The sequence below is a fragment of the Nicotiana tabacum genome, chromosome 18, assembly GCF_000715075.1.
Source record: "Nicotiana tabacum cultivar K326 chromosome 18, ASM71507v2, whole genome shotgun sequence".
NCBI classification, from domain to species: Eukaryota; Viridiplantae; Streptophyta; class Magnoliopsida; order Solanales; family Solanaceae; genus Nicotiana; species Nicotiana tabacum.
The window spans coordinates 128,988,306-128,994,555 of record NC_134097.1 but is presented as its reverse complement, the minus strand read 5'-3'; positions in this window follow the sequence as shown (position 1 = coordinate 128,994,555).

Below are 6,250 nucleotides of genomic sequence, written 5' to 3'. Positions count from 1 at the left end.
CTTGAATATGCACTAATTATGAACCATATATTTATAACTAATATTGTAAAAATAATTTTTATATATTTTTAAATTAATAATATTAGAACTATAAATATAACGCAATTTCAAAATCCCCCCCCCTAAAAAAAACCTTAAACATATGTCAAATTCCAACACAATAAAAATAAATTCCAATACAACTTAAGATTAGGAATCATAATAAGTTTATAACCTCGTTCAACAACGAAATTCTACTTTAATGACATCACTCATTATATGTCAAATTTGTTAATGACTCATTATTTCTAATATTAGGAATTGTAGTCGAAAACTGGAATAATAACGCAGTTACGCTAAATGAAGAAAATAAAATAAATAAGAAATAAAATATACGAGCAATTACATGAAATCACAAGAAGTAAAGCTAGAGAAATAAAAGATAAATAATGTACAAAAAAAATATTTTAAAATTTAAGAAGAAATTTGTCACGACCCCGGTTCGCCCTCCGTGAACCATCGTGACGACACCTAGTCTCTACGACTAGGTAAGCCTAAATTGCGGAAGAAAAATCAAAATTTACGGACGTAAAATAATTTAAAATAGGAATAAATTAATAATAGTATTTAAATGTGCCGCTCGGCATACACCATGTTTAACTCTCAATACCTGTTTTAAGAATCCAAGACCCGGAAATCCACGAATCACAAGCTAAGAAAAATACTACATAGCTCTAACTCCGGAATGTCTAATAAGAGCAGAAAAATACAAAAGGGTTAAATACTAAAAGCAGGAATAGAAAGGGACTCCTCGGTCTGCGGATGCGGCAGATGTACCTCGAAGTCTCTAAAGCAGTCGCCTCCCTCAAGGATGGTAGGCCTGAGTAGCGGTACCTGGATCTGCACATGAAAAATATGCACACCACAGCGGTACTCAGTAAGTGCCAAGCCTAACCTCGGTCGGGTAGTGACGAGGAAGGTCAGGGCCCTACTGAGATTAAATAAATAATAAGATGACATGATAAGATAAGCAGTACAATTGAGAATCTACAGTAAGAATCTATACCGAATAATAAGAGTACAATAACGGAAACAGAGATAAAGGCAAACCACAAGGAAATACCGTTTATAGCAAGGATGATAACAGGGGGATCTCTTGGTATCTTGAGGATCTCTTGGTATCCTCTATGTATACAACGGATCTCTTGGTGTCCTCAATATATGCTAGGAATCTCTTGGTATCCCGAAGATCGCTTGGTATCCTCAATATACGTGCCAGGGATCTCTTGGTATCCCGCACATCAGTCCAGATCATAAATACGTACAGGGGATCTCCCGGGATGCCGTTCCGTAGTCCCAAATTAAAAACACACAGAAGCAACAATACTCAATTTAATGCTAATTTCGTACCAAGTAAACAGTTATTTCTAACCTAACATGCTTCACGTATTGCAATTAAGGCAGTTTAAGCAAATAGGCACTTAAAGTAAAACCGAATTTTCAACAATTAGCTCAAGTAGGCACTCGTCACCTCACATACAAGGCATTTCAATTATCAAATATACCGCATCCTAAGGGGAAGGTCCCCCACACAAGATTAGACAAACCGCTTACCTCGAACCAGCTCAAATGAACCCGAAACCGCGCTTTTGCCACGAGTACTCGACTCCAAATGGCCCAAATCTATTCAATTCAATTTCATAATGTAAATAACACTTCAAGTAACTGATTATACAATTAAATTCTAAGCTAATACGCGAAATTATATAAAATGACCAAAATGCCCCTCGGTCCCACGTCTCAAAATTGGGTAAAATTTATATTTCTATAATCCTCACACTCTCACGAGTTCAGTCATACCAAAAGCATCAAAATCGGACCTCAAATGGTCCCTCAAATCATCATTCAAAGGCCTCCAATTAGTCAAGCTAATCCCCCAATTACCACTGATTTTCCTTAATTTTTCATGCTTAAATTGATAAAAAAAAACATTCCAATAACTAGTTTAGGGACCAAAGACTTACCCCAATGAACTCCTCTGAAAATCTCTCTTGAAAAGTGCTCCCCAAGCTTCTTCCCGTTTTAAAAAAGATGAAAAATGGCTAAATTTCGCGAAGGTAAGAATTTATATGTTCTGCCCAGTGATTTTCGCATTTGCGGCCCTGGGACCGCATCTGCGATCCCGCTTATGCGGAGCCTAGGTCGCATTTGCGACTTTCACTTAAAGGGCCATTTTCCGCATCTGCGGTAACCCTCCCGCAGGTGCGGTACTGCTTCTGTGGTGAACTACCCGCATCTGCGGTTCCTGAAGAGATGGCCAAATTCTGCTTCTGCGGCCACTTAGCCGCTTTTGCGGCGCCGCACCTGTGGAACCCAAATCGCAGGTACGGTTATGACAGAACCAGCAGCTAAAGCTGCAACTTTAATTCCAAAATCTTTCCGTCAACCATCCGAAATAATTCCGAGGCCTCCGGGACCTCAACCAAAGGCACCAACAAGTCACAAACTACTATTCAAACTTGTACCAATCCTTAAAACACCTAAACAACATCGAAACCTCGATTTAACCATGGATTTAAGCCTAAGAACTCCAAAATTCTCAAAAATACGCTCTCGATAAAAAAGTCTATCAAACCTCGTCCGAATGACCTGAAATTTTGCACACACGTCACATTCAATACTACGGAGCTACTCCAACTTTCGAAATTCCATTCCGACCCTCGGATCAAAATCTCACTATCAGACCGGAAACTCCAAAAATTTAACTTTCGACATTTCAAGCCTAAATTAGCTACGTACCTTGATTGCAGCGGACTCAGCCTGAGGAAGAGTGGGCGCTAATACGTTTACCCAATAGCTGTATCGGGGTGAATTTTCCACAGGGAACTTCAATTTGGAGTTGCGTGTTTGTATAGTCTAGGACTATGTTTTAGCTCCTAATTGATCTTCTAATATATTTTTTTTGATTAATAGCTACAATTTATCAACTACAATTGTAAAACTAAGTTATGCTAAAATTATGATTCTAAGTTGTATGCAATATAGAGAAAGTCACTAGGGTCGTGGCATGTACCTAGGTGGTCAACTAACGGGTAGAGATTCCTAATGCAAGAATGATGACTATGAGACTTATGCTATAACCGTTGCACTTTTGCACTCACTCTCACACCTCTCGGTAGAGAGAGTGATTTTGCCCAATTGACTCTCTCGAGACCAATTGGATAGGCCAAGTTACCCAAGCAACTTATGGTTCAAGTTGGGCAATTACTCTCTCGAGGTTTAACCCGTTAATTGGGACTATCATTCTCATGAGTCCATCCCAATTCCTTGTTAGAATTAATCTTGGGGTCATAGACTCTCTTTCTCGAGAAGAGTCAAGACTCACTAAGCTAGACTTAGTGTTTGCAACCACCAAATCTTAATGAAAACATAAGATTAATTCAAATAACAAATACCCAACATCATTCATGCACTAAACAATCACACCCATTAATTACCCACACTAGGGTTGAGCCACAACCCTAGCTAATGGGTTTAGCTAGCCATAATAGGAACAGAAATTGAAAAAATAATAGATGAAATTGACATAACAATTAACTACAATGTTAATCTACTCAAATCCACGTTAATACTAGAAGAAATTGCCCAAAATAGGCTAAAATCATGAAATCCCGAGTTCAGCTACTCTATGCTCTCAAAACAGATCTGGAAAAAACTTACTGCTAAAAAGTAAAATGTTCTATTTATACTACATAGGAAAAACAGGACAAAAATACCCCTGAGGGTCTGGCGCGGACCGCACACAAATGACGTGCGGCCGCGTAGGGTTTTGGGCCTTCATATCTTGCTTCTGGCACTGGGGGGCGCGGACCGCACAAAAGTGACACGCGGCCGCGTGAACTTCATCCATGCGGACCGCACTGATTAGGTTCGCGGCCGCGTGGGCTTTTGCCTTGAATGATTGAGTCTCTGATACTCTTAGGCGCGGACCGCGTGAAAAGGGGCGCGGACCGCGTAACTTGACTTGAAGATATCATGGCCTTTGAACTTTTCTGCGCGGCCGCGTGGCAGAACAGTGCGGACCGCGCAGGTTAAACTTGAATATGTCCCGCTTCTGAACTCTCCTGCGCGGCCGCGTGACAAAACAGTGCGGACCGCGCAGGTCCTTTTGATCCCCCCTTTCAGTTGTCTTTTGACACTTGGCAGATTTCACTCCTTTTTGAGCCGATCTTTAGTATTTGTCATCTTGTCGCTCAAACCTGCAATCAAGCGCAACTTGTAAGCATTTTGGGACTAATTTCTGGCAGTTAATGCACAAAGCTTAGGTAAGAATGTGTATAAAACATGTAGAAATCACAGTTATCAACTCCCCCAAACTTAAACCTTTGCTTGTCCTCAAGCAAATAAAATGAGACCTACCCCTCAATGGACAACACTCGAGAAATTCTTGTTTATTCTAAAATAACCTCAACAAGTCTCAATTGGGACTAACAATTGCCCTCAATGCGAATGCATCATTAACACATTTAAACTTTGCAAACTTGTAGATCAAGTGCGACGCAAGAGCATCAAGAGTTGACACATTTCATCAAGGAACCTTTCTCAATTTCTTTGGTCATTGTGGAACCCAAACTCACACATCCTCGACTTTCCCTGAGTGAACTTCACCTTTTAGAGTATTCGCACACAAATCGAGGTGAATGGACTTCTCTCTCATCTCTCACAAAGAAAAGGCCCTAAGTCCGGCGCTAAGTACCATATGCTTGCCCCTTATGTAAGTATCCACTAATGTAGGATTCCCTCAACTCAAGATCATATAGGGCTTTTGAGGAGTCATTGTGAAGGATTTGGGTAAAAGTAGGATGTGTTTTTGTTCAAATGGGTTCAATCTTCCCTCAAGCACTTCTTTTGATTTATTTTGCCACACTTTCTTGACTCAATTGAGTAATTCACTTCTCTCAAGGGGTTAGAGAGATGCATTGTCACTCTTTCTTTTGCAATTCAAATCCTTTCTCCTTTTTATCCCTTTTCCACACCTTTTTCACTTTTTTGTTGTCCTTGGATTCCCTTTTTGGTTCTTGTTCATTTTTGTCTTTCTTTTTGTCTTTTTCTCTTTTTCATTGCCTTCCTTTTCTTTTGCTTTTGCGCCTTTTTACCACATTGATGCCTTTCTTGTCTCTCCCCCCCAAACTTAGACATTTGCCATTTACTCAAGGGAAAATTTGGGTGCCAAGAGAGGGTTTCGTTAAGAACGGGTATAGGCTTGTAGCTTGGTTCATGAACGAAAAAGGTTCAAGGCTCAAAAGGGTTGAACTAGGGATTATTTCATTGGTAGGTCATGGAGATTGTTCAAATTTTTGTATTTTGGATCAAGGAGAGCCTATAATCACGTCTCAAGTCAAGTTCCACCTATGATTTCGCCTCAACAAACATTCAAGACAAGTTCTAGACCATCGGTTCGGTACTTGGGCTCACGATTCGAATTCTCACTACACACACTCAAGGATTGCCTAAGATGGAATCGAGGGCCCACAACGACCTTAGATATGATTCAAGCGCACAATGGCCCAAAATGACCACATGATGATTGTTTGGTCAACACAAGAGTCTCAAGGCCACAATTTTCACCATCCTAAACACAACATAATGTCTTTGACCATAGGATCAAAGGCAAATATGCTAGGTCCAAGTGAGGCTTTGCCTGAGGTACCCTTAACTATAAAAACTTGAAAATCAAAAAAGAAAAATCAAAAACGGACTCAAACCCTTAAGAAGGTTGTCACGCCATCTGTCATTGGGAAGAGCCACCCGGTTCGCACAACATCTACCCTTGTAAAGAACCGTGGCATTAAGAAAACCAAGGGCTTATTGCAAACGTCAAAACAAGACAAAAAGGCTACGAGCCTAACTTTGCAACTAAGACGAAGAATTTTAACGAGAAATAGAAAAACATGCAACTAAAACGAAAATTTTTATCGTAAAATAGAAAAACAAAATGAAAACCGAATGAATATGTACAAAAGGGGAGTAGAATATACAACCAGGGGGAATGAATATATACATAGAATCTGAAGAGCATCTGGAATGAACAGTTATATACAAACCATCTACCAATTACTAATGTCAACAAGCTAAATGTAAAGATAATATGTACAGTAATCCAGCAGTTAATCAAAATAGTAGGGCCACACCCCCACGAATAAAAGCTAGCATTGTCCCCAATGCTAACTACCAAATAAAACATCAAAAATCAGCAAAGGATATAGAGCGG